Genomic DNA, 24,681 nt, shown 5'->3' on the forward strand with positions numbered 1-24,681 from the left:
TGCGCATGTTCACAGCTCAGAAATGCATGTTTGAAGAATCCGTGATGCATGAAACATGTTCGGAATACGGAATGCCATGGTTATGTAAACAAGGTAAATTACATGTGTATTGGTGAGAATTCGCTCAAAGAGTGTTTTCTACTGCCAAATGTCCGATTTTAGAACCTGGTGATACAAAAAACTTATGAAGTCAGTGTAAATATTTCAAAGTGTAATATATGCCTTCTTTGATGGATGAAAGTACACTAATCCACATGTTCACAACTCAGAAACGCATGTTTCTCGAATCCGTCATGCATGTATCATGTACGGAACCCGGAATGCCATGTTGATGGAATTCATGTAAATTATATATCTATTAGGTTGAATACACTCCAGAAGTATTCTTCTGTGAAAAATGAACGAATTCGAAACTTGTGTTAGGGAAAGCTTGTGAAAATGTGTACACGAGTCTATATGAAATTATTCCTTTTATAGAGGATGAAAAATCAGTAATCCACATGCTCACAACTCAGGAATGCATGTTTGTCGAATCCGTCATGCATGTAACATGTACGGAACACGGAATATCCTGTTGAAGGAATCTATTCAAATTACATATCTCTAGGTTAGAATTCGCTCCAAGAGGGTTTTTCTGGGATCAAAGTGTGATTCTTGAAACTGGTGATAGGAGAAGCAACGAAGTCCAAGGAACTATTTCAAAGTGCGTAAGTAACTTGTTTGGTGGTTGAAACAACTGTCATGCACATGTTCACAGCTCAGAAATGCATGTTTGAGGAATCCGTGATGCATGAAACATGTTCGGAATACGGAATGCCATGGTTATGTAAACAATGAAAATTACATGTGTATTGGTGAGAATTCGCTCAAAGAGTGTTTTCTACTGCCAAATGTCCGATTTTAGAACCTGGTGATACAAAAAACTTATGAAGTCAGAGTAAATATTTCAAAGTGTAATATATGCCTTCTTTGGTGGATGAAAGTTCACTAATCCACATGCTCACAACTCAGAAACGCGTGTTTCTCGAATCCGTCATGCATGTATCATGTACGGAACCCGGAATGCCATGTTGATGGAATTCATGTAAATTATATATCTATTAGGTTGAATACACTCCAGAAGTATTCTTCTGTGAAAAATGAACGAATTCGAAACTTGTGTTAGGGAAAGATAGTGAAAATGTGTACACGAGTCTATATGAAATTATTCCTTTTATAGAGGATGAAAAATCAGTAATCCACATGCTCACAACTCAGGAATGCATGTTTGTCGAATCCGTCATGCATGTAACATGTACGGAACACGGAATATCATGTTGAAGGAATCTATTCAAATTACATATCTCTAGGGTAGAATTCGCTCCAAGAGGGTTTTTCTGGGATCAAAGTGTGATTCTTGAAACTGGTGATAGGAGAAGCAACGAAGTCCAAGGAACTATTTCAAAGTGCATAAGTAACTTGTTTGGTGGTTGAAACATCTGTGATGCGCATATTCACAGCTCAGAAATGCATGTTTGAGAAATCCGTGATGCATGAAACATGTTTGGAATACGGAATGCCATGGTTATGTAAACAATGTAAATTACATTTGTATTGGTGAGAATTCGCTCAAAGAGTGTTTTCTACTGCCAAATATCCGATTTTAGAACCTGGTGATACAAAAAAATTATGAAGTCAGAGTAAATATTTCATAGTGTAATATATGCCTTCTTTGGTGGATGAAAGTTCAGTAATCCACATGTTCACAACTCAGAAACGCATGTTTCTCGAATCCGTCATGCATGTATCATGTACGGAACCCGGAATGCCATGTTGATGGAATTCATGTAAATTAAATATCTATTAGGTTGAATACACTCCAGAAGAATTCTTCTGTGAAAAATGAACGAATTCGAAACTTGTGTTACGGAAAGCTTGTGAAAATGTGTACACGAGTCTATATGAAATTATTCCTTTTATAGAGGATGAAAAATCAGTAATCCACATGCTCACAACTCAGGAATGCATGTTTGTCGAATTCGACATGCATGTAACATGTACGTAACACGGAATATCATGTTGAAGGAATCTATTCAAATTACATATCTCTAGGGTAGAATTCGCTCCAAGAGGGTTTTTCTGGGATCAAAGTGTGATTCTTGAAACTTGTGATAGGAGAAGCAACGAAGTCCAAGGAACTATTTCAAAGTGCATAAGTAACTTGTTTGGTGGTTGAAACATCTGTCATGCGCATGTTCACAGCTCAGAAATGCATGTTTGAAGAATCCGTGATGCATGAAACATGTTCGGAATACGGAATGCCATGGTTATGTAAACAAGGTAAATTACATGTGTATTGGTGAGAATTCGCTCAAAGAGTGTTTTCTACTGCCAAATGTCCGATTTTAGAACCTGGTGATACAAAAAACTTATGAAGTCAGTGTAAATATTTCAAAGTGTAATATATGCCTTCTTTGATGGATGAAAGTACACTAATCCACATGTTCACAACTCAGAAACGCATGTTTCTCGAATCCGTCATGCATGTATCATGTACGGAACCCGGAATGCCATGTTGATGGAATTCATGTAAATTATATATCTATTAGGTTGAATACACTCCAGAAGTATTCTTCTGTGAAAAATGAACGAATTCGAAACTTGTGTTAGGGAAAGCTTGTGAAAATGTGTACACGAGTCTATATGAAATTATTCCTTTTATAGAGGATGAAAAATCAGTAATCCACATGCTCACAACTCAGGAATGCATGTTTGTCGAATCCGTCATGCATGTAACATGTACGGAACACGGAATATCCTGTTGAAGGAATCTATTCAAATTACATATCTCTAGGGTAGAATTCGCTCCAAGAGGGTTTTTCTGGGATCAAAGTGTGATTCTTGAAACTGGTGATAGGAGAAGCAACGAAGTCCAAGGAACTATTTCAAAGTGCGTAAGTAACTTGTTTGGTGGTTGAAACAACTGTCATGCACATGTTCACAGCTCAGAAATGCATGTTTGAGGAATCCGTGATGCATGAAACATGTTCGGAATACGGAATGCCATGGTTATGTAAACAATGAAAATTACATGTGTATTGGTGAGAATTCGCTCAAAGAGTGTTTTCTACTGCCAAATGTCCGATTTTAGAACCTGGTGATACAAAAAACTTATGAAGTCAGAGTAAATATTTCAAAGTGTAATATATGCCTTCTTTGGTGGATGAAAGTTCACTAATCCACATGCTCACAACTCAGAAACGCGTGTTTCTCGAATCCGTCATGCATGTATCATGTACGGAACCCGGAATGCCATGTTGATGGAATTCATGTAAATTATATATCTATTAGGTTGAATACACTCCAGAAGTATTCTTCTGTGAAAAATGAACGAATTCGAAACTTGTGTTAGGGAAAGATAGTGAAAATGTGTACACGAGTCTATATGAAATTATTCCTTTTATAGAGGATGAAAAATCAGTAATCCACATGCTCACAACTCAGGAATGCATGTTTGTCGAATCCGTCATGCATGTAACATGTACGGAACACGGAATATCATGTTGAAGGAATCTATTCAAATTACATATCTCTAGGGTAGAATTCGCTCCAAGAGGGTTTTTCTGGGATCAAAGTGTGATTCTTGAAACTGGTGATAGGAGAAGCAACGAAGTCCAAGGAACTATTTCAAAGTGCATAAGTAACTTGTTTGGTGGTTGAAACATCTGTGATGCGCATATTCACAGCTCAGAAATGCATGTTTGAGAAATCCGTGATGCATGAAACATGTTTGGAATACGGAATGCCATGGTTATGTAAACAATGTAAATTACATTTGTATTGGTGAGAATTCGCTCAAAGAGTGTTTTCTACTGCCAAATATCCGATTTTAGAACCTGGTGATACAAAAAAATTATGAAGTCAGAGTAAATATTTCATAGTGTAATATATGCCTTCTTTGGTGGATGAAAGTTCAGTAATCCACATGTTCACAACTCAGAAACGCATGTTTCTCGAATCCGTCATGCATGTATCATGTACGGAACCCGGAATGCCATGTTGATGGAATTCATGTAAATTAAATATCTATTAGGTTGAATACACTCCAGAAGAATTCTTCTGTGAAAAATGAACGAATTCGAAACTTGTGTTACGGAAAGCTTGTGAAAATGTGTACACGAGTCTATATGAAATTATTCCTTTTATAGAGGATGAAAAATCAGTAATCCACATGCTCACAACTCAGGAATGCATGTTTGTCGAATTCGACATGCATGTAACATGTACGTAACACGGAATATCATGTTGAAGGAATCTATTCAAATTACATATCTCTAGGGTAGAATTCGCTCCAAGAGGGTTTTTCTGGGATCAAAGTGTGATTCTTGAAACTTGTGATAGGAGAAGCAACGAAGTCCAAGGAACTATTTCAAAGTGCATAAGTAACTTGTTTGGTGGTTGAAACATCTGTCATGCGCATGTTCACAGCTCAGAAATGCATGTTTGAAGAATCCGTGATGCATGAAACATGTTCGGAATACGGAATGCCATGGTTATGTAAACAAGGTAAATTACATGTGTATTGGTGAGAATTCGCTCAAAGAGTGTTTTCTACTGCCAAATGTCCGATTTTAGAACCTGGTGATACAAAAAACTTATGAAGTCAGTGTAAATATTTCAAAGTGTAATATATGCCTTCTTTGATGGATGAAAGTTCACTAATCCACTTTTTCACAACTCAGAAACGCATGTTTCTCGAATCCGTCATGCATGTATCATGTACGGAACCCGGAATGCCATGTTGATGGAATTCATGTAAATTATATATCTATTAGGTTGAATACACTCCAGAAGTATTCTTCTGTGAAAAATGAACGAATTCGAAACTTGTGTTAGGGAAAGATAGTGAAAATGTGTACACGAGTCTATATGAAATTATTCCTTTTATAGAGGATGAAAAATCAGTAATCCACATGCTCACAACTCAGGAATGCATGTTTGTCGAATCCGTCATGCATGTAACATGTACGGAACACGGAATATCATGTTGAAGGAATCTATTCAAATTACATATCTCTAGGGTAGAATTCGCTCCAAGAGGGTTTTTCTGGGATCAAAGTGTGATTCTTGAAACTGGTGATAGGAGAAGCAACGAAGTCCAAGGAACTATTTCAAAGTGCATAAGTAACTTTTTTGGTGGTTGAAACATGTGTCATGCGCATGTTCACAGCTCAGAAATGCATGTTTGAGGAATCCGTGATGCATGAAACATGTTCGGAATACGGAATGCCATGGTTATGTAAACAATGTAAATTACATGTGTATTGGTGAGAATTCGCTCAAAGAGTGTTTTCTACTGCCAAATGTCTGATTTTAGAACCTGGTGATACAAAAAACTTATGAAGTCAGAGTAAATATTTCAAAGTGTAATATATGCCTTCTTTGGTGGATGAAAGTTCACTAATCCACATGCTCACAACTCAGAAACGCATGTTTCTTGAATCCGTCATGCATGTATCATGTACGGAACCCGGAATGCCATGTTGATGGAATTCATGTAAATTAAATATCTATTAGGTTGAATACACTCCAGAAGTATTCTTCTGTGAAAAATGAACGAATTCGAAACTTATGTTACGGAAAGCTTGTGAAAATGTGTACACGAGTCTATATAAAATTATTCCTTTTATAGAGGATGAAAAATCAGTAATCCACATGCTCTCAACTCAGGAATGCATGTTTGTCGAATCCGTCATGCATGTAACATGTACGTAACACGGAATATCATGTAGAAGGAAAGTATTCAAATTACATATCTCTAGGGTAGAATTCGCTCCAAGAGGGTTTTTCTGGGATCAAAGTGTGATTCTTGAAACTTGTGATAGGAGAAGCAACGAAGTCCAAGGGACTATTTCAAAGTGCATAAGTAACTTGTTTGGTGGTTGAAACATCTGTCATGCGCATGTTCACAGCTCAGAAATGCATGTTTGAAGAATCCGTGATGCATGAAACATGTTCGGAATACGGAATGCCATGGTTATGTAAACAAGGTAAATTACATGTGTATTGGTGAGAATTCGCTCAAAGAGTGTTTTCTACTGCCAAATGTCCGATTTTAGAACCTGGTGATACAAAAAACTTATGAAGTCAGAATAAATATTTCAAAGTGTAATATATGCCTTCTTTGATGGATGAAAGTTCACTAATCCACATGTTCACAACTCAGAAACGCATGTTTCTCGAATCCGTCATGCATGTATCATGTACGGAACCCGGAATGCCATGTTGATGGAATTCATGTAAATTATATATCTATTAGGTTGAATACACTCCAGAAGTATTCTTCTGTGAAAAATGAACGAATTCGAAACTTGTGTTAGGGAAAGCTTGTGAAAATGTGTACACGAGTCTATATGAAATTATTCCTTTTATAGAGGATGAAAAATCAGTAATCCACATGCTCACAACTCAGGAATGCATGTTTGTCGAATCCGTCATGCATGTATCATGTACGGAACACGGAATATCCTGTTGAAGGAATCTATTCAAATTACATATCTCTAGGTTAGAATTCGCTCCAAGAGGGTTTTTCTGGGATCAAAGTGTGATTCTTGAAACTGGTGATAGGAGAAGCAACGAAGTCCAAGGAACTATTTCAAAGTGCGTAAGTAACTTGTTTGGTGGTTGAAACAACTGTCATGCACATGTTCACAGCTCAGAAATGCATGTTTGAGGAATCCGTGATGCATGAAACATGTTCGGAATACGGAATGCCATGGTTATGTAAACAATGAAAATTACATGTCTATTGGTGAGAATTCGCTCAAAGAGTGTTTTCTACTGCCAAATGTCCGATTTTAGAACCTGGTGATACAAAAAACTTATGAAGTCAGAGTAAATATTTCAAAGTGTAATATATGCCTTCTTTGGTGGATGAAAGTTCACTAATCCACATGCTCACAACTCAGAAACGCGTGTTTCTCGAATCCGTCATGCATGTATCATGTACGGAACCCGGAATGCCATGTTGATGGAATTCATGTAAATTATATATCTATTAGGTTGAATACACTCCAGAAGTATTCTTCTGTGAAAAATGAACGAATTCGAAACTTGTGTTAGGGAAAGCTTGTGAAAATGTGTACACGAGTCTATATGAAATTATTCCTTTTATAGAGGATGAAAAATCAGTAATCCACATGCTCACAACTCAGGAATGCATGTTTGTCGAATCCGTCATGCATGTAACATGTACGGAACACGGAATATCATGTTGAAGGAATCTATTCAAATTACATATCTCTAGGGTAGAATTCGCTCCAAGAGGGTTTTTCTGGGATCAAAGTGTGATTCTTGAAACTGGTGATAGGAGAAGCAACGAAGTCCAAGGAACTATTTCAAAGTGCATAAGTAACTTGTTTGGTGGTTGAAACATCTGTCATGCGCATATTCACAGCTCAGAAATGCATGTTTGAGAAATCCGTGATGCATGAAACATGTTTGGAATACGGAATGCCATGGTTATGTAAACAATGTAAATTACATTTGTATTGGTGAGAATTCGCTCAAAGAGTGTTTTCTACTGCCAAATATCCGATTTTAGAACCTGGTGATACAAAAAAATTATGAAGTCAGAGTAAATATTTCAAAGTGTAATATATGCCTTCTTTGGTGGATGAAAGTTCAGTAATCCACATGTTCACAACTCAGAAACGCATGTTTCTCGAATCCGTCATGCATGTATCATGTACGGAACCCGGAATGCCATGTTGATGGAATTCATGTAAATTAAATATCTATTAGGTTGAATACACTCCAGAACAATTCTTCTGTGAAAAATGAACGAATTCGAAACTTGTGTTACGGAAAGCTTGTGAAAATGTGTACACGAGTCTATATAAAATTATTCCTTTTATAGAGGATGAAAAATCAGTAATCCACATGCTCTCAACTCAGGAATGCATGTTTGTCGAATCCGTCATGCATGGAACATGTACGTAACACGGAATATCATGTAGAAGGAAACAATTCAAATTACATATCTCTAGGGTAGAATTCGCTCCAAGAGGGTTTTTCTGGGATCAAAATGTGATTCTTGAAACTTGTGATAGGAGAAGCAACGAAGTCCAAGGGACTATTTCAAAGTGCATAAGTAACTTGTTTGGTGGTTGAAACATCTGTCATGCGCATGTTCACAGCTCAGAAATGCATGTTTGAAGAATCCGTGATGCATGAAACATGTTCGGAATACGGAATGCCATGGTTATGTAAACAAGGTAAATTACATGTGTATTGGTGAGAATTCGCTCAAAGAGTGTTTTCTACTGCCAAATGTCCGATTTTAGAACCTGGTGATACAAAAAACTTATGAAGTCAGTGTAAATATTTCAAAGTGTAATATATGCCTTCTTTGATGGATGAAAGTTCACTAATCCACTTTTTCACAACTCAGAAACGCATGTTTCTCGAATCCGTCATGCATGTATCATGTACGGAACCCGGAATGCCATGTTGATGGAATTCATGTAAATTATATATCTATTAGGTTGAATACACTCCAGAAGTATTCTTCTGTGAAAAATGAACGAATTCGAAACTTGTGTTAGGGAAAGATAGTGAAAATGTGTACACGAGTCTATATGAAATTATTCCTTTTATAGAGGATGAAAAATCAGTAATCCACATGCTCACAACTCAGGAATGCATGTTTGTCGAATCCGTCATGCATGTAACATGTACGGAACACGGAATATCATGTTGAAGGAATCTATTCAAATTACATATCTCTAGGGTAGAATTCGCTCCAAGAGGGTTTTTCTGGGATCAAAGTGTGATTCTTGAAACTGGTGATAGGAGAAGCAACGAAGTCCAAGGAACTATTTCAAAGTGCATAAGTAACTTTTTTGGTGGTTGAAACATGTGTCATGCGCATGTTCACAGCTCAGAAATGCATGTTTGAGGAATCCGTGATGCATGAAACATGTTCGGAATACGGAATGCCATGGTTATGTAAACAATGTAAATTACATGTGTATTGGTGAGAATTCGCTCAAAGAGTGTTTTCTACTGCCAAATGTCTGATTTTAGAACCTGGCGATACAAAAAACTTATGAAGTCAGAGTAAATATTTCAAAGTGTAATATATGCCTTCTTTGGTGGATGAAAGTTCACTAATCCACATGCTCACAACTCAGAAACGCATGTTTCTCGAATCCGTCATGCATGTATCATGTACGGAACCCGGAATGCCATGTTGATGGAATTCATGTAAATTAAATATCTATTAGGTTGAATACACTCCAGAAGTATTCTTCTGTGAAAAATGAACGAATTCGAAACTTATGTTACGGAAAGCTTGTGAAAATGTGTACACGAGTCTATATAAAATTATCCCTTTTATAGAGGATGAAAAATCAGTAATCCACATGCTCTCAACTCAGGAATGCATGTTTGTCGAATCCGTCATGCATGTAACATGTACGTAACACGGAATATCATGTAGAAGGAAAGTATTCAAATTACATATCTCTAGGGTAGAATTCGCTCCAAGAGGGTTTTTCTGGGATCAAAGTGTGATTCTTGAAACTTGTGATAGGAGAAGCAACGAAGTCCAAGGGACTATTTCAAAGTGCATAAGTAACTTGTTTGGTGGTTGAAACATCTGTCATGCGCATGTTCACAGCTCAGAAATGCATGTTTGAAGAATCCGTGATGCATGAAACATGTTCGGAATACGGAATGCCATGGTTATGTAAACAAGGTAAATTACATGTGTATTGGTGAGAATTCGCTCAAAGAGTGTTTTCTACTGCCAAATGTCCGATTTTAGAACCTGGTGATACAAAAAACTTATGAAGTCAGTGTAAATATTTCAAAGTGTAATATATGCCTTCTTTGATGGATGAAAGTTCACTAATCCACATGTTCACAACTCAGAAACGCATGTTTCTCGAATCCGTCATGCATGTATCATGTACGGAACCCGGAATGCCATGTTGATGGAATTCATGTAAATTATATATCTATTAGGTTGAATACACTCCAGAAGTATTCTTCTGTGAAAAATGAACGAATTCGAAACTTGTGTTAGGGAAAGATAGTGAAAATGTGTACACGAGTCTATATGAATTTATTCCTTTTATAGAGGATGAAAAATCAGTAATCCACATGCTCACAACTCAGGAATGCATGTTTGTCGAATCCGTCATGCATGTAACATGTACGGAACACGGAATATCCTGTTGAAGGAATCTATTCAAATTACATATCTCTAGGTTAGAATTCGCTCCAAGAGGGTTTTTCTGGGATCAAAGTGTGATTCTTGAAACTGGTGATAGGAGAAGCAACGAAGTCCAAGGAACTATTTCAAAGTGCGTAAGTAACTTGTTTGGTGGTTGAAACAACTGTCATGCACATGTTCACAGCTAAGAAATGCATGTTTGAGGAATCCGTGATGCATGAAACATGTTCGGAATACGGAATGCCATGGTTATGTAAACAATGAAAATTACATGTGTATTGGTGAGAATTCGCTCAAAGAGTGTTTTCTACTGCCAAATGTCCGATTTTAGAACCTGGTGATACAAAAAACTTATGAAGTCAGAGTAAATATTTCAAAGTGTAATATATGCCTTCTTTGGTGGATGAAAGTTCACTAATAAACATGCTCACAACTCAGAAACGCGTGTTTCTCGAATCCGTCATGCATGTATCATGTACGGAACCCGGAATGCCATGTTGATGGAATTCATGTAAATTATATATCTATTAGGTTGAATACACTCCAGAAGTATTCTTCTGTGAAAAATGAACGAATTCGAAACTTGTGTTAGGGAAAGCTTGTGAAAATGTGTACACGAGTCTATATGAAATTATTCCTTTTATAGAGGATGAAAAATCAGTAATCCACATGCTCACAACTCAGGAATGCATGTTTGTCGAATCCGTCATGCATGTAACATGTACGGAACACGGAATATCATGTTGAAGGAATCTATTCAAATTACATATCTCTAGGGTAGAATTCGCTCCAAGAGGGTTTTTCTGGGATCAAAGTGTGATTCTTGAAACTGGTGATAGGAGAAGCAACGAAGTCCAAGGAACTATTTCAAAGTGCATAAGTAACTTGTTTGGTGGTTGAAACATCTGTCATGCGCATATTCACAGCTCAGAAATGCATGTTTGAGAAATCCGTGATGCATGAAACATGTTTGGAATACGGAATGCCATGGTTATGTAAACAATGTAAATTACATGTGTATTGGTGAGAATTCGCTCAAAGAGTGTTTTCTACTGCCAAATATCCGATTTTAGAACCTGGTGATACAAAAAAATTATGAAGTCAGAGTAAATATTTCAAAGTGTAATATATGCCTTCTTTGGTGGATGAAAGTTCAGTAATCCACATGTTCACAACTCAGAAACGCATGTTTCTCGAATCCGTCATGCATGTATCATGTACGGAACCCGGAATGCCATGTTGATGGAATTCATGTAAATTAAATATCTATTAGGTTGAATACACACCAGAAGAATTCTTCTGTGAAAAATGAACGAATTCGAAACTTGTGTTACGGAAAGCTTGTGAAAATGTGTACACGAGTCTATATAAAATTATTCCTTTTATAGAGGATGAAAAATCAGTAATCCACATGCTCTCAACTCAGGAATGCATGTTTGTCGAATCCGTCATGCATGGAACATGTACGTAACACGGAATATCATGTAGAAGGAAACAATTCAAATTACATATCTCTAGGGTAGAATTCGCTCCAAGAGGGTTTTTCTGGGATCAAAGTGTGATTCTTGAAACTTGTGATAGGAGAAGCAACGAAGTCCAAGGGACTATTTCAAAGTGCATAAGTAACTTGTTTGGTGGTTGAAACATCCGTCATGCGCATGTTCACAGCTCAGAAATGCATGTCTGAGGAATCCGTGATGCACGAATCATGTTCGGAATACGGAATGCCATGGTTATGTAAACAATGTAAATTACATGTGTATTGGTGAGAATTCGCTCAAAGAGTGTTTTCTACTGCCAAATATCCGATTTTAGAACCTGGTGATACAAAAAACTTATGAAGTCAGAGTAAATATTTCAAAGTGTAATATATGCCTTCTTTGGTGGATGAAAGTTCACTAATCCACATGTTCACAACTCAGAAACGCATGTTTCTCGAATCCGTCTTGCATGTATCAGGTACGGAACCCGGAATGCCATGTTGATGGAATTCATGTAAATTATATATCTATTAGGTTGAATACACTCCAGAAGTATTCTTCTGTGAAAAATGAACGAATTCGAAACTTGTGTTAGGGAAAGATAGTGAAAATGTGTACACGAGTCTATATGAAATTATTCCTTTTATAGAGGATGAAAAATCAGTAATCCACATGCTCACAACTCAGGAATGCATGTTTGTGGAATCCGTCATGCATGTAAAATGTACGTAACACGGAATATCATGTTGAAGGAATCTATTCAAATTACATATCTCTAGGGTAGAATTCGCTCCAAGAGGGTTTTTCTGGGATCAAAGTGTGATTCTTGAAACTTGTGATAGGAGAAGCAACGAAGTCCAAGGGACTATATCAAAGTGAATATGTAACTTGTTTGGTTGTTGAAACATCTGTCATGCGCATGTTCACAGCTCAGAAATGCATGTTTGAGGAATCCGTGATGCATGAAACATGTTCGGAATACGGAATGCCATGGTTATGTAAACAATGTAAATTACATGTGTATTGGTGAGAATTCGCTCAAAGAGTGTTTTCTACTGCCAAATGTCCGATTTTAGAACCTGGTGATACAAAAAACTTATGAAGTCAGAGTAAATATTTCAAAGTGTAATATATGCCTTCTTTGGTGGATGAAAGTTCACTAATCCACATGCTCACAACTCAGAAACGCATGTTTCTCGAATCCGTCATGCATGTATCATGTACGGAACCCGGAATGCCATGTTGATGGAATTCATGTAAATTAAATATCTATTAGGTTGAATACACTCCAGAAGAATCCTTCTGTGAAAAATGAACGAATTCGAAACTTGTGTTACGGAAAACTTGTGAAAATGTGTACACGAGTCTATATAAAATTATTCCTTTTATAGAGGATGAAAAATCAGTAATCCACATGCTCTCAACTCAGGAATGCATGTTTGTCGAATCCGTCATGCATGTAACATGTACGTAACACGGAATATCATGTAGAAGGAAACTATTCAAATTACATATCTCTAGGGTAGAATTCGCTCCAAGAGGGTTTTTCTGGGATCAAAGTGTGATTCTTGAAACTTGTGATAGGAGAAGCAACGAAGTCCAAGGGACTATTTCAAAGTGCATAAGTAACTTGTTTGGTGGTTGAAACATCTGTCATGCGCATGTTCACAGCTCAGAAATGCATGTTTGAGGAATCCGTGATGCACGAATCATGTTCGGAATACGGAATGCCATGTTGATGGAATTCATGTAAATTATATATCTATTAGGTTGAATACACTCCAGAACTATTCTTCTGTGAAAAATGAACGAATTCGAAACTTGTGTTAGGGAAAGATAGTGAAAATGTGTACACGAGTCTATATGAAATTATTCCTTTTATAGAGGATGAAAAATCAGTAATCCACATGCTCACAACTCAGGAATGCATGTTTGCGGAATCCGTCATGCATGAAACATGTACGGAACACGGAATATCTTGTTGAAGGAATCTATTCAAATTACATATCTCTAGGGTAGAATTCGCTCCAAGAGGGTTTTTCTGGGATCAAAGTGTGATTCTTGAAACTGGTGATAGGAGAAGCAATGAAGTCCAAGGAACTATTTCAAAGTGCATAAGTAACTTGTTTGGTGGTTGAAACATCTGTCATGCGCATGTTCACAGCTCAGAAATGCATGTTTGAGGAATCCGTGATGCATGAAACATGTTCGGAATACGGAATGCCATGGTTATGTAAACAATGTAAATTACATGTGTATTGGTGAGAATTCGCTCAAAGAGTGTTTTCTACTGCCAAATGTCCGATTTTAGAACCTGGTGATACAAAAAACTTATGAAGTCAGAGTAAATATTTCAAAGTGTAATATATGCCTTCTTTGGTGGATGAAAGTTCACTAATCCACATGCTCACAACTCAGAAACGCATGTTTCTCGAATCTGTCATGCATGTATCATGTACGGAATCCGGAATGCCATGTTGATGGAATTCATGTAAATTATATAACTATTAGGTTGAATACACTCCAGAAGTATTCTTCTGTGAAAAATGAACGAATTCGAAACTTGTGTTAGGGAAAGCTTGTGAAAATGTGTACACGAGTCTATATGAAATTATTCCTTTTATAGAGGATGAAAAATCAGTAATCCACATGCTCACAACTCAGGAATGCATGTTTGTCGAATCCGTCATGCATGTAACATGTAAGGAACACGGAATATCATGTTGAAGGAATCTATTCAAATTACATATCTCTAGGGTAGAATTCGCTCCAAGAGGGTTTTTCTGGGATCAAAGTGTGATTCTTGAAACTGGTGATAGGAGAAGCAACGAAGTCCAAGGAACTATTTCAAAGTGCATAAGTAACTTGTTTTGTCGTTGAAACATCTGTCATGCGCATGTTCACAGCTCAGAAATGCATGTTTGAGGAATCCGTGATGCATGAAACATGTTTGGAATACGGAATGCCATGGTTATGTAAACAATGTAAATTACATGTGTATTGGTGAGAATTCGCTCAAAGAGTGTTTTCTACTGCCATATGTCTGATTTTAGAACCTGGTGATACAAAAAACTTATGAAGTCAGAGTAAATATTTCAAAGTGTAATATATGCCTTCTTTGGTGGATGAAAGTTCACTAATCCACATGCTCACAACTCAGAAACGCATGTTTCTCGAATCCGTCATGCATGTATCACGTACGGAACCCGGAATGCCATGTTGATGGAATTCATGTAAATTATATATCTATTAGGTTGAATACACTCCAGAAGTATTCTTCTGTGAAAAATGAACGAATTCGAAACTTGTGTTAGGGAAAGCTTGTGAAAATGTGTACACGAGTCTATATGAAATTATTCCTTTTATAGAGGATGAAAAATCAGTAATCCACATGCTCACAACTCAGGAATGCATGTTTGCGGAATCCGTCATGCATGAAACATGTACGGAACACGGAATATCTTGTTGAAGGAATCTATTCAAATTACATATCACTAGGGTAGAATTCACTCCAAGAGGGTTTTTCTGGGATCAAAGTGTGATTCTTGAAACTGGTGATAGGAGAAGCAACGAAGTCCAAGGAACTATTTCAAAGTGCATAAGTAACTTGTTTGGTGGTTGAAACAGCTGTTATGCGCATGTTCACAGCTCAGAAATGCATGTTTGAGGAATCCGTGATGCATGAAACATGTTCGGAATACGGAATGCCATGGTTATGTAAACAATGTAAATTACATGTGTATTGGTGAGAATTCGCTCAAAGAGTGTTTTCCACTGCCAAATGTCCGATTTTAGAACCTGGTGATACAAAAAACTTATGAAGTCAGAGTAAATATTTCAAAGTGTAATATATGTCTTCTTTGGTGGATGAAAGTTCACTAATCCACATGCTGACAACTCAGAAACGCATGTTTCTCGAATCCGTCATGCATGTATCATGTACGGAATCCGGAATGCCATGTTGATGGAATTCATGTAAATTATATAACTATTAGGTTGAATACACTCCAGAAGTATTCTTCTGTGAAAAATGAACGAATTCGAAACTTGTGTTAGGGAAAGCTTGTGAAAATGTGTACACGAGTCTATATGAAATTATTCCTTTTATAGAGGATGAAAAATCAGTAATCCACATGCTCACAACTCAGGAATGCATGTTTGTCGAATCCGTCATGCATGTAACATGTAAGGAACACGGAATATCATGTTGAAGGAATCTATTCAAATTACATATCTCTAGGGTAGAATTCGCTCCAAGAGGGTTTTTCTGGGATCAAAGTGTGATTCTTGAAACTGGTGATAGGAGAAGCAACGAAGTGCAAGGAACTATTTCAAAGTGCATAAGTAACTTGTTTGGTGGTTGAAACATCTGTCATGCGCATGTTCACAGCTCAGAAATGCATGTTTGAGGAATCCGTGATGCATGAAACATGTTTGGAATACGGAATGCCATGGTTATGTAAACAATGTAAATTACATGTGTATTGGTGAGAATTCGCTCAAAGAGTGTTTTCTACTGCCAAATGTCCGATTTTAGAACCTGGTGATACAAAAAACTTATGAAGTCAGAGTAAATATTTCAAAGTGTAATATATGCCTTCTTTGGTGGATGAAAGTTCACTAATCCACATGCTCACAACTCAGAAACGCATGTTTCTCGAATCCGTCATGCATGTATCATGTACGGAACCCGGAATGCCATGTTGATGGAATTCATGTAAATTATATATCTATTAGGTTGAATACACTCCAGAAGTATTCTTCTGTGAAAAATGAACGAATTCGAAACTTGTGTTAGGGAAAGATAGTGAAAATGTGTACACGAGTCTATATGAAATTATTCCTTTTATAGAGGATGAAAAATCAGTAATCCACATGCTCACAACTCAGGAATGCATGTTTGCGGAATCCGTCATGCATGAAACATGTACGGAACACGGAATATCTTGTTGAAGGAATCTATTCAAATTACATATCACTAGGGTAGAATTCACTCCAAGAGGGTTTTTCTGGGATCAAAGTGTGATTCTTGAAACTGGTGATAGGAGAAGCAACGAAGTCCAAGGAACTATTTCAAAGTGCATAAGTAACTTGTTTGGTGGTTGAAACATCTGTTATGCGCATGTTCACAGCTCAGAAATGCATGTTTGAGGAATCCGTGATGCATGAAACATGTTCGGAATACGGAATGCCATGGTTATGTAAACAATGTAAATTACATGTGTATTGGTGAGAATTCGCTCAAAGAGTGTTTTCCACTGCCAAATGTCCGATTTTAGAACCTGGTGATACAAAAAACTTATGAAGTCAGAGTAAATATTTCAAAGTGTAATATATGTCTTCTTTGGTGGATGAAAGTTCACTAATCCACATGCTCACAACTCAGAAACGCATGTTTCTCGAATCCGTCATGCATGTATCATGTACGGAATCCGGAATGCCATGTTGATGGAATTCATGTAAATTATATAACTATTAGGTTGAATACACTCCAGAAGTATTCTTCTGTGAAAAATGAACGAATTCGAAACTTGTGTTAGGGAAAGCTTGTGAAAATGTGTACACGAGTCTATATGAAATTATTCCTTTTATAGAGGATGAAAAATCAGTAATCCACATGCTCACAACTCAGGAATGCATGTTTGTCGAATCCGTCATGCATGTAACATGTAAGGAACACGGAATATCATGTTGAAGGAATCTATTCAAATTACATATCTCTAGGGTAGAATTCGCTCCAAGAGGGTTTTTCTGGGATCAAAGTGTGATTCTTGAAACTGGTGATAGGAGAAGCAACGAAGTGCAAGGAACTATTTCAAAGTGCATAAGTAACTTGTTTGGTGGTTGAAACATCTGTCATGCGCATGTTCACAGCTCAGAAATGCATGTTTGAGGAATCCGTGATGCATGAAACATGTTTGGAATACGGAATGCCATGGTTATGTAAACAATGTAAATTACATGTGTATTGGTGAGAATTCGCTCAAAGAGTGTTTTCTACTGCCAAATGTCTGATTTTAGAACCTGGTGATACAAAAAACTTATGAAGTCAGAGTAAATATTTCAAAGTGTACTATATGCCTTCTTTGGTGGATGAAAGTTCACTAATCCACATGCTCACAACTCAGAAACGCATGTTTCTCGAATCCGTCATGCATGTATCATGTACGGAACCCGGAATGCCATGTTGATGGAATTCATGTAAATTATATATCTGTTGGGTAGAATACACTCCTGAAGTATTCTTCTGTGAAAAATGAACGAATTCGAAACTTGTGTTAGGGAAAGCTTGTGAAAATGTGTACACGAGTCTATATGAAATTATTCCTTTTATAGAGGATGAAAAATCAGTAATCCACATGCTCACAACTCAGGAATGCATGTTTGTCGAATCCGTCATGCATGTAACATGTACGGAACACGGAATATCATGTTGAAGGAATCTATTCAAATTACATATCTCTAGGGTAGAATTCGCTCCAAGAGGGTTTTTCTGGGATCAAAGTGTGATTCTTGAAACTGGTGATAGGAGAAGCAACGAAGTCCAAGGAACTATTTCAAAGTGCATAAGTAACTTGTTTGGTGGTTGAAACATCTGTCATGCGCATGTTCACAGCTCAGAAATGCATGTTTGAAGAATCCGTGATGCATGAAACATGTTGGGAATACGGAATGCCATGGTTATGTAAACAAGGTAAATTACATGTGTATTGGTGAGAATTCGCTCAAAGAGTGTTTTCTACTGCCAAATGTCCGATTTTAGAACCTGGTGATACAAAAAACTTATGAAGTCAGTGTAAATATTTCAAAGTGTAATATATGCCTTCTTTGATGGATGAAAGTTCACTAATCCACATGTTCACAACTCAGAAACGCATGTTTCTCGAATCCGTCATGCATGTATCATGTATGGAACCCGGAATGCCATGTTGATGGAATTCATGTAAATTATATATCTATTAGGTTGAATACACTCCAGAAGTATTCTTCTGTGAAAAATGAACGAATTCGAAACTTGTGTTAGGGAAAGCTTGTGAAAATGTGTACACGAGTCTATATGAAATTATTCCTTTTATAGAGGATGAAAAATCAGTAATCCACATGCTCACAACTCAGGAATGCATGTTTGTCGAATCCGTCATGCATGTAACATGTACGGAACACGGAATATCCTGTTGAAGGAATCTATTCAAATTACATATCTCTAGGTTAGAATTCGCTCCAAGAGGGTTTTTCTGGGATCAAAGTGTGATTCTTGAAACTGGTGATAGGAGAAGCAACGAAGTCCAAGGAACTATTTCAAAGTGCGTAAGTAACTTGTTTGGTGGTTGAAACAACTGTCATGCACATGTTCACAGCTCAGAAATGCATGTTTGAGGAATCCGTGATGCATGAAACATGTTCGGAATACGGAATGCCATGGTTATGTAAACAATGAAAATTACATGTGTATTGGTGAGAATTCGCTCAAAGAGTGTTTTCTACTGCCAAATGTCCGATTTTAGAACCTGGTGATACAAAAAAAATTATGAAGTCAGAGTAAATATTTCAAAGTGTAATATATGCCTTCTTTGGTGGATGAAAGTTCACTAATCCACATGCTCACAACTCAGAAACGCGTGTTTCTCGAATCCGTCATGCATGTATCATGTACGGAACCCGGAATGCCATGTTGATGGAATTCATGTAAATTATATATCTATTAGGTTGAATACACTCCAGAAGTATTCTTCTGTGAAAAATGAACGAATTCGAAACTTGTGTTAGGGAAAGCTTGTGAAAATGTGTACACGAGTCTATATGAAATTATTCCTTTTATAGAGGATGAAAAATCAGTAATCCACATGCTCACAACTCAGGAATGCATGTTTGTCGAATCCGTCATGCATGTAACATGTACGGAACACGGAATATCATGTTGAAGGAATCTATTCAAATTACATATCTCTAGGGTAGAATTCGCTCCAAGAGGGTTTTTCTGGGATCAAAGTGTGATTCTTGAAACTGGTGATAGGAGAAGCAACGAAGTCCAAGGAACTATTTCAAAGTGCATAAGTAACTTGTTTGGTGGTTGAAACATCTGTCATGCGCATATTCACAGCTCAGAAATGCATGTTTGAGAAATCCGTGATGCATGAAACATGTTTGGAATATGGAATTCCATGGTTATGTAAACAATGTAAATTACATTTGTATTGGTGAGAATTCGCTCAAAGAGTGTTTTCTACTGCCAAATATCCGATTTTAGAACCTGGTGATACAAAAAAATTATGAAGTCAGAGTAAATATTTCAAAGTGTAATATATGCCTTCTTTGGTGGATGAAAGTTCAGTAATCCACATGTTCACAACTCAGAAACGCATGTTTCTCGAATCCGTCATGCATGTATCATGTACGGATTCCGGAATGCCATGTTGATGGAATTCATGTAAATTATATAACTATTAGGTTGAATACACTCCAGAAGTATTCTTCTGTGAAAAATGAACGAATTCGAAACTTGTGTTAGGGAAAGCTTGTGAAAATGTGTACACGAGTCTATATGAAATTATTCCTTTTATAGAGGATGAAAAATCAGTAATCCACATGCTCACAACTCAGGAATGCATGTTTGTCGAATCCGTCATGCATGTAACATGTAAGGAACACGGAATATCATGTTGAAGGAATCTATTCAAATTACATATCTCTAGGGTAGAATTCGCTCCAAGAGGGTTTTTCTGGGATCAAAGTGTGATTCTTGAAACTGGTGATAGGAGAAGCAACGAAGTCCAAGGAACTATTTCAAAGTGCATAAGTAACTTGTTTTGTCGTTGAAACATCTGTCATGCGCATGTTCACAGCTCAGAAATGCATGTTTGAGGAATCCGTGATGCATGAAACATGTTTGGAATACGGAATGCCATGGTTATGTAAACAATGTAAATTACATGTGTATTGGTGAGAATTCGCTCAAAGAGTGTTTTCTACTGCCATATGTCTGATTTTAGAACCTGGTGATACAAAAAACTTATGAAGTCAGAGTAAATATTTCAAAGTGTAATATATGCCTTCTTTGGTGGATGAAAGTTCACTAATCCACATGCTCACAACTCAGAAACGCATGTTTCTCGAATCCGTCATGCATGTATCAGGTACGGAACCCGGAATGCCATGTTGATGGAATTCATGTAAATTATATATCTATTAGGTTGAATACACTCCAGAAGTATTCTTCTGTGAAAAATGAACGAATTCGAAACTTGTGTTAGGGAAAGCTTGTGAAAATGTGTACACGAGTCTATATGAAATTATTCCTTTTATAGAGGATGAAAAATCAGTAATCCACATGCTCACAACTCAGGAATGCATGTTTGTCGAATCCGTCATGCATGTAACATGTACGGAACACGGAATATCATGTTGAAGGAATCTATTCAAATTACATATCTCTAGGGTAGAATTCGCTCCAAGAGGGTTTTTCTGGGATCAAAGTGTGATTCTTGAAACTGGTGATAGGAGAAGCAACGAAGTCCAAGGAACTATTTCAAAGTGCATAAGTAACTTGTTTTGTGGTTGAAACATCTGTCATGTGCATGTTCACAGCTCAGAAATGCATGTTTGAGGAATCCGTGATGCATGAAACATGTTTGGAATACGGAATGTTATGGTTATGTAAACAATGTAAATTACATGTGTATTGGTGAGAATTCGCTCAAAGAGTGTTTTCTACTGCCAAATGTCCGATTTTAGAACCTGGTGATACAAAAAACTTATGAAGTCAGAGTAAATATTTCAAAGTGTAATATATGCCTTCTTTGGTGGATGAAAGTTCACTAATCCACATGCTCACAACTCAGAAACGCATGTTTCTCGAATCCGTCATGCATGTATCATGTACGGAACCCGGAATGCCATGTTGATGGAATTCATGTAAATTATATATCTATTAGGTTGAATACACTCCAGAAGTATTCTTCTGTGAAAAATGAACGAATTCGAAACTTGTGTTAGGGAAAGATAGTGAAAATGTGTACACGAGTCTATATGAAATTATTCCTTTTATAGAGGATGAAAAATCAGTAATCCACATGCTCACAACTCAGGAATGCATGTTTGCGGAATCCGTCATGCATGAAACATGTACGGAACACGGAATATCTTGTTGAAGGAATCTATTCAAATTACATATCTCTAGGGTAGAATTCGCTCCAAGAGGGTTTTTCTGGGATCAAAGTGTGATTCTTGAAACTGGTGATAGGAGAAGCAATGAAGTCCAAGGAACTATTTCAAAGTGTATAAGTAACTTGTTTGGTGGTTGAAACATCTGTCATGCGCATGTTCACAGCTCAGAAATGCATGTTTGAGGAATCCGTGATGCATGAAACATGTTCGGAATACGGAATGCCATGGTTATGTAAACAATGTAAATTACATGTGTATTGGTGAGAATTCGCTCAAAGAGTGTTTTCTACTGCCAAATGTCCGATTTTAGAACCTGGTGATACAAAAAACTTATGAAGTCAGAGTAAATATTTCAAAGTGTAATATATGCCTTCTTTGGTGGATGAAAGTTCACTAATCCACATGCTCACAACTCAGAAACGCATGTTTCTCGAATCTGTCATGCATGTATCATGTACGGATTCCGGAATGCCATGTTGATGGAATTCATGTAAATTATATAACTATTAGGTTGAATACACTCCAGAAGTATTCTTCTGTGAAAAATGAACGAATTCGAAACTTGTGTTAGGGAAAGCTTGTGAAAATGTGTACACGAGTCTATATGAAATTATTCCTTTTATAGAGGATGAAAAATCAGTAATCCACATGCTCACAACTCAGGAATGCATGTTTGTCGAATCCGTCATGCATGTAACATGTAAGGAACACGGAATATCATGTTGAAGGAATCTATTCAAATTACATATCTCTAGGGTAGAATTCGCTCCAAGAGGGTTTTTCTGGGATCAAAGTGTGATTCTTGAAACTGGTGATAGGAGAAGCAACGAAGTCCAAGGAACTATTTCAAAGTGCATAAGTAACTTGTTTTGTCGTTGAAACATCTGTCATGCGCATGTTCACAGCTCAGAAATGCATGTTTGAGGAATCCGTGATGCATGAAACATGTTTGGAATACGGAATGCCATGGTTATGTAAACAATGTAAATTACATGTGTATTGGTGAGAATTCGCTCAAAGAGTGTTTTCTACTGCCATATGTCTGATTTTAGAACCTGGTGATACAAAAAACTTATGAAGTCAGAGTAAATATTTCAAAGTGTAATATATGCCTTCTTTGGTGGATGAAAGTTCACTAATCCACATGCTCACAACTCAGAAACGCATGTTTCTCGAATCCGTCATGCATGTATCATGTACGGAACCCGGAATGCCATGTTGATGGAATTCATGTAAATTATATATCTATTAGGTTGAATACACTCCAGAAGTATTCTTCTGTGAAAAATGAACGAATTCGAAACTTGTGTTAGGGAAAGCTTGTGAAAATGTGTACACGAGTCTATATGAAATTATTCCTTTTATAGAGGATGAAAAATCAGTAATCCACATGCTCACAACTCAGGAATGCATGTTTGTCGAATCCGTCATGCATGTAACATGTACGGAACACGGAATATCATGTTGAAGGAATCTATTCAAATTACATATCTCTAGGGTAGAATTCGCTCCAAGAGGGTTTTTCTGGGATCAAAGTGTGATTCTTGAAACTGGTGATAGGAGAAGCAACGAAGTCCAAGGAACTATTTCAAAGTGCATAAGTAACTTGTTTTGTGGTTGAAACATCTGTCATGTGCATGTTCACAGCTCAGAAATGCATGTTTGAGGAATCCGTGATGCATGAAACATGTTTGGAATACGGAATGTTATGGTTATGTAAACAATGTAAATTACATGTGTATTGGTGAGAATTCGCTCAAAGAGTGTTTTCTACTGCCAAATGTCCGATTTTAGAACCTGGTGATACAAAAAACTTATGAAGTCAGAGTAAATATTTCAAAGTGTAATATATGCCTTCTTTGGTGGATGAAAGTTCACTAATCCACATGCTCACAACTCAGAAACGCATGTTTCTCGAATCCGTCATGCATGTATCATGTACGGAACCCGGAATGCCATGTTGATGGAATTCATGTAAATTATATATCTATTAGGTTGAATACACTCCAGAAGTATTCTTCTGTGAAAAATGAACGAATTCGAAACTTGTGTTAGGGAAAGATAGTGAAAATGTGTACACGAGTCTATATGAAATTATTCCTTTTATAGAGGATGAAAAATCAGTAATCCACATGCTCACAACTCAGGAATGCATGTTTGCGGAATCCGTCATGCATGAAACATGTACGGAACACGGAATATCTTGTTGAAGGAATCTATTCAAATTACATATCTCTAGGGTAGAATTCGCTCCAAGAGGGTTTTTCTGGGATCAAAGTGTGATTCTTGAAACTGGTGATAGGAGAAGCAATGAAGTCCAAGGAACTATTTCAAAGTGTATAAGTAACTTGTTTGGTGGTTGAAACATCTGTCATGCGCATGTTCACAGCTCAGAAATGCATGTTTGAGGAATCCGTGATGCATGAAACATGTTCGGAATACGGAATGCCATGGTTATGTAAACAATGTAAATTACATGTGTATTGGTGAGAATTCGCTCAAAGAGTGTTTTCTACTGCCAAATGTCCGATTTTAGAACCTGGTGATACAAAAAACTTATGAAGTCAGAGTAAATATTTCAAAGTGTAATATATGCCTTCTTTGGTGGATGAAAGTTCACTAATCCACATGCTCACAACTCAGAAACGCATGTTTCTCGAATCTGTCATGCATGTATCATGTACGGATTCCGGAATGCCATGTTGATGGAATTCATGTAAATTATATAACTATTAGGTTGAATACACTCCAGAAGTATTCTTCTGTGAAAAATGAACGAATTCGAAACTTGTGTTAGGGAAAGCTTGTGAAAATGTG

The sequence above is a fragment of the Vicugna pacos genome, unplaced genomic scaffold, assembly GCF_048564905.1.
Source record: "Vicugna pacos unplaced genomic scaffold, VicPac4 scaffold_20, whole genome shotgun sequence".
NCBI classification, from domain to species: domain Eukaryota; kingdom Metazoa; phylum Chordata; class Mammalia; order Artiodactyla; family Camelidae; genus Vicugna; species Vicugna pacos.